This window comes from Apium graveolens, chromosome 5, assembly GCF_009905375.1.
Source record: "Apium graveolens cultivar Ventura chromosome 5, ASM990537v1, whole genome shotgun sequence".
Taxonomy (NCBI): Eukaryota; Viridiplantae; Streptophyta; class Magnoliopsida; order Apiales; family Apiaceae; genus Apium; species Apium graveolens.
In genome coordinates this window covers 291,534,901-291,544,704 of record NC_133651.1, presented here as the reverse complement: position 1 = coordinate 291,544,704, position 9,804 = coordinate 291,534,901, and the positions used below count along the sequence as shown (strand labels likewise).

At 33.1% G+C, this 9,804-nt stretch overlaps 1 long non-coding RNA gene and 1 other non-coding gene across 2 annotated transcripts; one reads left to right on the top strand and one right to left on the bottom strand.

The window, feature by feature from the left end:
- The first annotated feature begins 512 nt into the window (after positions 1-512).
- On the top strand, positions 513-619 carry LOC141663466 (small nucleolar RNA R71). The gene has a single exon (XR_012551535.1). It is a non-coding gene; the product is annotated as a small nucleolar RNA R71 (small nucleolar RNA).
- Positions 620-2,394: 1,775 nt separating this feature from the next.
- On the bottom strand, positions 2,395-5,002 carry LOC141723353 (uncharacterized). Its single transcript, XR_012576249.1, has 2 exons — positions 4,973-5,002; positions 2,395-2,733 (listed from the first exon to the last, which is right to left on the bottom strand). It is a non-coding gene; the product is annotated as an uncharacterized LOC141723353 (long non-coding RNA).
- Between the last annotated feature and the right edge of the window lie 4,802 nt (positions 5,003-9,804).

Here is a 9,804-nt window from a genome sequence, read left to right as displayed (position 1 = left end):
AACTAGGAGGGTTGTACTGCTTTGCTGGATACTGCTGATAAGGCTGTTAAACCGCATTCTGAGTGTTGCTCCAGCTAAAGTTAGGATGATTGCGGTTGTTAGGTTGATAAGTGGCTGGCACAGGTTGCTGCGATATCTGAAAGTTGCTCACGAACTGAGCTGATTCACTAGAAATGGCACACTGATCATTCTCATGGGCACCAACACAAAGTTCATAGAAACTAGTGGTCTGATTACCTCCATAATTAGCCAAAGAATCCACCTTCATCGTCAAAACCTTAAGCTGAGCAGCTATAGCAGTAGCTGTATTTAACCCCAGAATTCCTGCTACCTTGCTCTGAGATAGTCTCTGAGTAGGATTCTGGTAATCATTAGCAGCCATCAGTTCAATCAATTCATAAGCTTCATCGTAGCTTTTAGCCCACAAGGCTCCTCCTGATGCTGCATCAAGCCTGGGTCTAGAAGTAGCACCTAAACCATTATAGAAATAGTTAATGATCATCTAGTAAAGTATCCCATGGTGAGGACACTTCCTAAGCACCTCCTTATAACGATCCCAAGCCTCACATAAAGATTCTCTAGATTGCTGAGCAAATTGAGTAAGTGTGTTTCTGATTGCAGCAGTCTTCGCCATAGGAAAGAATTTAGTTAAGAACTTCTGAGCAAGATCCTCCCATTTGGTGATAGACCCTGGTGGTAGAAAATGTAACTAGCACTTAGTTTTATCCCGTAGAGAGAATGGGAAAAGCCTCAACTTAATAGCATCTTCAGAAACTCCATTGAACTTGAAAGTGTCACAGATCTCGATGAAATCTCTGATGTGCATGTTGGGGTCTTCTATCGGAGAACCCCCAAACTGAACTGAGTTATGTATCATCTGAATCGTGCTCGACTTGATCTCAAATTTATTAGCCGAGATGGCTGGTCAAACAATGCTAGACTGAATATCATTGATCTTCGGTTGAGAGTAGTCCATCAAAGCTATAACGCCCCCAAATCCGGGGACAGAAAATTTGGTCGTCACTATGAAACCTTAATCCAAATTAACCTGTTTAATCAATAAATAACTGCCAGCGGAAGATATTTATCATCTATGACCCCAAACTAATCCAAGATCTTTTAAGGTTACAGTTCTAGAAACAAGATATCCAAATTCCACCTTTTCAATAAATTCCAACTCAAAACTAAACCCACTAGTATAATTTTGAAATGAAGTATACTAGGCCCAAATAAAATATACAACTATAATATAATATAATATAAATAACTTTACACAATAAAACTTATACTAGTTCACAAACCCTGGACCAACCACCTTCCAAAAGCTTCTTCTTTGCTTTCTTGAATTACGCAGCTAAACAGCGCAAGCTAATCCTCACTGGAGGTTAAATTTAAAAACAGGCAAGTATGAGCGAAAGAAATGCTCAGCAAGATCAATATAGTAGATATAGGGTCGTTTTGATATGAAACCGACATCTGCATTAGAGCAGAACATTTAAAATCATAATTGCTGAATCATAAAACTCTTTTTGATATTTTCAAGCGAAAGGCTTCAGCAATACTTTAAAACTTGACGAGAATGAAACTCGTAAAACATTGTTTATGAAAATATTGTAAACCACAATAATAAGAAGCAGTGATTATGGATTGAATCGTAAACTTTACTCAAAACCGAACTCTGGAAATTAATACTTATTTTGCTGTTATATCAAATTAGATATCAATACGAACTTTGATGCTCACAACATCCCATACTGAAGTCAACATCAATAATCTATACTAATACCACCTTTGATATTTAACAACAACGTAAGTGTCAGCATAAATCAAAATCTGAATCAAAACTGCATTTTACCATTATTCCAAAACAGAAACAGTTGATAAATCATTTATTCTATGAATATCAAAAACGATATGATAATTTAGATTAGGATCATCCTCCGACGGACGTACTATCACATGCTGATCAGCCCGTGTGATAGCACAAGGTCATGATTCATAGAAACGTGACCCCAAAAACACGAGTACTCAAACAAAAAGGCAATATACCTGCCTGTGGCAAAAGTTATGTCATAATATTTCATATGGCACTTAGAAATAGCCCTCCGCTGGACCGTCCGTCCCGGTCACTTACGTAATTATGATCCAATCTTAAAACCTTTTATTGCAATGGGGTCATAATAATCGACACCCGAAAAAATTTTATTCCCCCAATTCTTGGGTAGGAATATTCGCAACCAAATCGTTTTTCTCAAAATCCAAAATATTTAAAAATCTGATAATTGGATAAATAAAATCACTTGACTATTCTAAACATAATAGCAGATGAATATTTGCATAATAAGCATTTAACTCAGCGATATGTAGAATATTTAGCTATTCTGAACTTGAAAATAGGAAAAACAATACTTGCATAAGAAGATTTAAAGTAAATATCACTTGAACAATAAGTGATTATAGGGATACTTGCTTTTGGTCCTTAGCAATCATACATACTCGCAATAACATAAATATCTCATGATGCTTTCTCAAGACGTCACCATTTCCTATTCTTAATTCTTTGATATGTCGCTAATGCAGTTACTGCATTCTGATATGAAATCTTATCCAACTTCATTCTTGATCCCCAACGTCTGATTCTATCCGTCTCGAACCATCCGTAACTACTGAACCACTATGCAACTCTCCCTTTTTCTTTTCTTTTGCTTGGTCTCACGCCCTTAATGCCCGATCCTATCATAAGCAAAAAGATACTACTTTAGTATCCTTCTGAAACGATTATCTCATTTCTACCCTTTCGCGATATATATATAGCATATAACAAGTAGCACACATTATAGTTTAAAACTTACTACCAACTCAGAATATTATTTAACACGAGAACGCGTAACTTATGATAATATTTCTACGGAAAATTCGGCATGACCTATTCGTAATATGGACAATACCCTGAATAACCACACCACAAATACAACCCACAAGTCATTTCAATGTTCTTACCCGGACATATCCTATACGTGTTACGACTAACAATCATAACATGCTTTCAAATCATTGAAATTAAATAAGTCAAATAGATTTAGATACAGGGGAATTTTAGAAAATTTTGGCATGAAGTATACGTAATTAGTACTATCCACCTGTTTTTCAATTCCAAAATTTAATCTTATAACCATACAAAAATAAAGCTACCTCAACTTGCAGCAACATAAAAGTAAACAAGTAGGAAAAGTACCCGCCCAGACTTGCGGCACCTAAACAATTAAGGAAAATTACCCGCCCAGAATTGCGGTACCTAAACAATTAAGTATACTTAATAATTTATAATATTTGAACTTACAGTTATATAGTTTAGCATCACCAATTCAACTTGAGTAAACACTTAAATAAAACACCTTGCACATATATCACATAGACTAGTAACTATACACATATTCAAATCACACTCTAATAATTAGCAACAAAACTCAATCTCAAATAGGCATATACTAACATGTATTTCCATAAAACACATTGTTGCTATCACAATACTAAATTATAGTAGTATAATACTACTATATAAACTTTACGACCACTTGACACATTCTAAAAACAATACAAAAGTAAGTCACTGTATAATATTAAAGCAAAATACATTGGCTTACGTAGTAGTTCAACTAGCAGACATTTAGCACTTATGACTTTATTTAAAACACAAAGCATACATAAACATAACTGCCATTTCTAAATCCTTAATCCATTCCTTATCAAATTTTCATTCTTCGTTAAATATAAATTAATTAACAATTTATAATCCAACCGAAAATCTAATTACACCAATAAATCCGAAATATTATTTGCTTAAATTTTCACCACGTTGTCCATGTATACACATAATCATATTATACTCACCACACATAAACCATTTAGTTCAAGTCAAATAGTTTGGAGCCAACAATGATCCTCTAATTATATACCAAATGCAATTGATGTTATTTTCTAATAAGTCAGCCCCACTCTACGATTTTTAGTAATTTGGAAAATAGGTTGGTTTAGTTGAAATTTTGTGGAGACTTAGCTGACTCACATACCTAGCTACCATAAAATTTGAGACGAAAGAAAGGTGTTTAGAGCCCCTGAACAGAGTCGTCAATATGGCTAACAAACCCTGTCCAGAAATTCTGCGCACCTTGCACTAAATAAATTGTATCTCAATTTGTACAAGTATGGTAGTAACCAAATTTTGCAGACATATAATTCAAACATAAACCTATAATTCTTGTTTTTAAACTATAAATCAATTTGGTCTCTAAACGTCTCAAAACAGCCATCTAAAACACGACAGTTTCCTTGCGAATGCTGAATTTTCTGCATTTAAATTTTATTAACAACTTTAATCAATTCTTAGCAATTAATTAACACCATAGTCTCTATTAATCCAATTATCAAACACTTAGCATGCAAACCAATTAATCAAATCTTAATATCTTAATATTATCAAAACAACAATAAGCACAATTACAGAACAAAATATCTTCAAACATCCTAATCGATCCCAAAACTCATAATCAATAAAAAAAATAACAATCTGAAAATTCACTCGCATAACATATGAAATTCAGATTTAACATCTAAACGAATTAATATTTATAATTTCGGACTCAGGAACACATCATCGTCCCCGCCGGCTCACCGGAGCTCATCGCCGGCGGCGGGTCGACCCAGAGGTTCCTGTTTTCGGGCTTCCTATCACGGGTTCGTCCCTAACACGATACAAACACGCATCGTTAACATGATTCGTCAAGAACGAAGCTCAGAATTCAAAAATTAATCTCAAACCCGAAGTGGGTCTCATGGAATTCAAACTATACATACAACTATAAGCTCATACTAGTATGTATCGATATTTAGGAGAATTAAAGCAGCAAGAATCCACTCCCAATTTGGCCAATCGACCAAAAATCAAGAGAGAGGGTGATGAGAGATGATATACCGAGAGAAAAAAAAAGAACCGAGAGAGATGGATATTAGGTCGATGGAATGAAAAGCAAAAAGGGCTGCTGATTTGAGTGAAGAGAATATAGGGGTAGTTTTGTAATTTAACAATTAAAATCTATTTTTTTTATCTTGTATTCCTTTTATATTAAATGCTTAAAACGAAATTAACAATTATAAAAATATTCTGTAATAGTTGAAAATGATGTGAAGTATATTTTTAAAATGTAAAACACAAAATTAGATTTCTACCCATATTTTTAAAATAATTTTTGAGCATACGGTTTATTTTATACGAATTTCGCAAGATAATGCTCAAAATAGAGATAAAGCTCATTAAATCATTTTAAAATATTCCAAATTAAAAATAAATTCAACTATCATTTTTAAAATGTCTCTAAGGGTAATTTAGAGGTAATAAAATAAGTTTCACGATTCAATCATATACTGATGATTTAATAAAATATTTTAAAAGTCCATTAAACCCCTTTTTTCACACAATAAATCATTAAAATAGATTAAAAAAATATTTTGACCACAAAATCACTCACATATGAATCAAATAACACATAATCACACTTTAAACCTTATACTAACTCGCCAAACTGGAATAATTTATTTTGAAGCATTTACTCACTAATTCATATAGATATCATAAAATTCAAATAACTCATATAATATTATTCACTTAACACATAAAAGAATAATATTTTTATACAATTTTTTTTCACAATTCACCCGCTACAAGGGAGAATCTAGCTAAAACTAAATATATTTTTGAAAACAGTAAAAGTAATTAAATACTCTCACAACAATGACAGAGATCGATACCACAATTATCAATTAACACATAAATCATTTAAAGACACGAATTCATCAAAGAGGAATAAAATATCTATTATTTTATTCTTTCCCAATTGAAACAATCATATAAAATGATCCAGATATTAATAATATTAAATCCTAAAAATTTACGGGATATCACAAAAGCCTTTGGATTTGCTTCTGGTTCTCCCATTTTAATAAGAACTTCTTATTCTATCTCAACTAAGATCTCCTTTTCAATTTTGTAACACCCCCAAATCCGGGGTCAGGAATCTGGGTTGTCACGAGTTCCATTTTCCTTAATATCACTTAATCTTTAATCAAAACTATTACTGCAAACTGTGACCCCTTTCTTTCACACACACATACACACACACACACACAGGTTAGAGTCTCCGAGAATGCACCGATACAACAATGAACCATAATAATATGTTGATTCAACAATCATTACATTCTTCCAAATATCTCTACAAAACTTTTTACTGATTACTACTTCTAATTGAAGCGTAATTAGAAGTCCAATATAGACCTAACTTAAGGGCTATAACGATTCCCATAATTCAACTTAAACAAATCATGCTAGGATAACTAGCCTCCTACCAACTTAATCCTTCACTTCAAACCGGTCATATGGATAGATAGATATCGTCGACTTCCTTGCTCTTTTTCGATGGAACGGCCACATTGCCATCTGTGGGGTTGGAAGAATAAACAACAAGAATGAGCAAATAATTCCCAGCAAGTTCTCCCAATAACTATCCACTTATATAAAAAAGGAATATACCTTGATAGGAGTAATAGGGAAAAGAATCAAACCTTTATACCCTTTAGGTCGTTCCTCAATATCAACCTCTTTTATAAACCTCAAACCTTTATAATTCTCTAATAGTTCAAGTCATTAAAGAATATACTTTTCATTCCTCAACCGATTTATGACAAATCATTTCCCACCACTTAAGCTGTAATATAAATTAGTCACACCAATTACACAATCCCTCTTTCAATAATCAACATCAGTACAAGATGTTCCATAACCAAACAATCTTTACAACCCATTATGTTGTTAGATTAACACAATCTATTTGTTCTATTTATTGTCATAATTTATATGTGACAATTCAATTTATAAACATTTTAATAATTTTTTTTCGAGGGACTGGGACTTTCAACCAACTGGATATGATTAAATGATGATCAGTCATTTCAATCATGTCCTTCTGAGGGACCGTTTTACTACTAGTAGATGGGCAAGAACACTTTTCGAACTTGACCAGGGCAAGAACACTTTTCGAACTTGACCCGATGATTAACAGGAACACTTGTCGAACATGACCAAATCATCCTTTGGCAACACATGGGCTGGAATTAAAATGGCTGGACCGGCACTCCGGCCTCTTACGCAGAATTATCGTATTACCGGTATTCTCAATTTGCGGTATCGACATTTATGTCGGTCGCAATCTCATTTTTAGAGTCTACTGACCCCTTCCGGTCGCATCTGCTAGAGCATCATATAAAATGATCCCTGCATTACCCGAGTCCCCTGAGTTATCAAAACTCTTTATTATTATTATTATTATTATTATTATTATTATTATTATTATTATTATTATTATTGTTGTTGTTGTTATTCATCTCATTCTTATCACTTTATTCTCATTGTTATGGTTATTCACCTCAACCATTATTCCATTATTGGTTATCTATTAGGAAATTTTATTAACCAACGAACATTCACTAACTGACCATGAAGCCTTAACAATTGCTAGATTAATTAATAATCTCTTATATATTGATTCAAATAATACTTTTTAGAATACAACCTTTCTTTGAATCTCAATTTAAAGGAAATCCCTTGGTCAATATTTGAAAATAATTAACTAAATAAAATAAATTTAATTAAATAGTTAATCCCAAGATGTCTCAATAAATGTATAATTAATGAAATTATGAATACATCATCTTTCTGAGATTGGGTTGTGATAATATCATTTACTATCCTCAATCTAGCATTTAATAATATTAAATACCCCAATATCTGATCCTCAAAGAAAGAAATAATATACAGTCATATAATACTCGAAGGAACAATCTTCGATCTACGATGACTACTGTCAGAAGAAAGGCCGGCTTCCGGTCAACGTAATGAATACAGAAATAATCTGAAAATACTTCCTCATTTATTTGAGTCTACTTCTCTTAATAGTTCTTCCCTATTCTAGGGATTCTCAAGTCCTTAAACATATTGTACTTATGTAGCCATGCATACCTCAACAAAATCCTCCATTCATATTTAGTGTATGCATATATGTACATATGAACACTTTATGATGAACAATATCATAAGGCAGAGAAGTCAACAGTTAAGGATAAAAATCTTGCCTTAACGATGCGAATATAAATGCGACTGCAAACTCCCATGCGACTGCGAGGGTCGTGGGTTATGTCGAGGTGCTATAACGCTGAAAACAAAGTAGGGTTAGCAACTAGTGCTAACCTATACCACTTAAACTATCACATACAATCCAATGCATAACTGCTATACACAATTGCCATTTCCACTAGTCGATTATTAGTCGCTAAAAATACGCAAATAATTCATGCAAGTATACGCGTTCACAAGTAGTATAGAATCTTTTCTAGTTCATTCCCACAAAGACTAGCGTTGGTTAACTATTTAATTCATGCACTGAAGCAACAATGTATGGTTATTATTCAATGCTAATATGATGATGTGAATATGAAAGGAAATTTGGTTGAGGATCAGCCTATTAATCTGTTGCTCACTACAATGGGGTTTGACAATGACAAGAGACAAATATGGGTCACAAAGCTTACTTGGACAACAAAGCATGATGAAGGAACGGATGAAGCTTTGCCACTCAGCTCAACAACCAGCATGGGCTGACCTATTTTGGCTTATATAATTAATAATTCGACTTTTGGCTTGCAAGTTTTTACCTTTCAGTTGAAAGGGTTTTTCTTGCTTTAAGCACTTAGGATTTTATTTTCCTATTTGGATTCTGTTTTTATATGTTTTCTATTTGGATTTGGATTTTAAATTTGTTTCCTGAAAGGATTCAGATATTGGCTAATTCAAGCTGATATTGAATTTCTCTTGGAATTCTGTTGGGTTTAGGTTATTGGTTAAGCGTATAAATACCCCTCTCATGTAATCTTTTAAGATATATGTGATGATTATGTTTTGAGATAAACTATGATTAGTTTTCTTTCTTCTAAACTTCAATTACTGGATTGTTTTGAAGGTTAGATTCAAATTACTTAGTTTCTGGATTGATCTAAAGAATTTGAGATTCAAAGTTCACGTTTCTGGATTGATCGTGTTCATTGAAATATCCTTTTCTTCTTGTTTTTGTTTCTTTGTGGTGCGATCCACATCACATGTTAATTATATCAATATACGGGGAAAGTGACTCTTATAGGGTGCAAAGTGGCTCTAATATGGTAAAAAGTGACTTACATGGTTGATTAGAGCCAAAATGTGGAATAAAATTAACTTGTATGAAAGTGGCATTAATAGGTGGTAAAAGGATGTCAAATTGGATGTATATGATGTTAACATGTTAATTTACAAATAGATTATGGAAAGTGACTCATATAGGGTGCAAAATAACTCGAATATGGTGAAAAGTTACTTACATGGTTAATTAGAACCAAAATGTGGACCAAAATTGACTTGTATGAATGTGGCACTAAGAGGTGGTAAAAGGATTTCTAATTGGATGTATATGATGTTAACATGTTAATTGTACCAATATATGATGGCAAGTGACTCTTATAAGGTGCAAAGTGACTCTAATATGGTGATTAGTCACTTACATGATTGATTAGAGCCAAAATGTGGCCCAAAATTGACTTGTAGGAAAGGGGTTCCAAAAGGTGGTTAAAGGATGTTTAATTGCATTTACATGATGTTAACATGTTAATTGTATCAATATATGGGGAAACTGACTCTTATAGGGTGCAAAGTGACTCTAATAT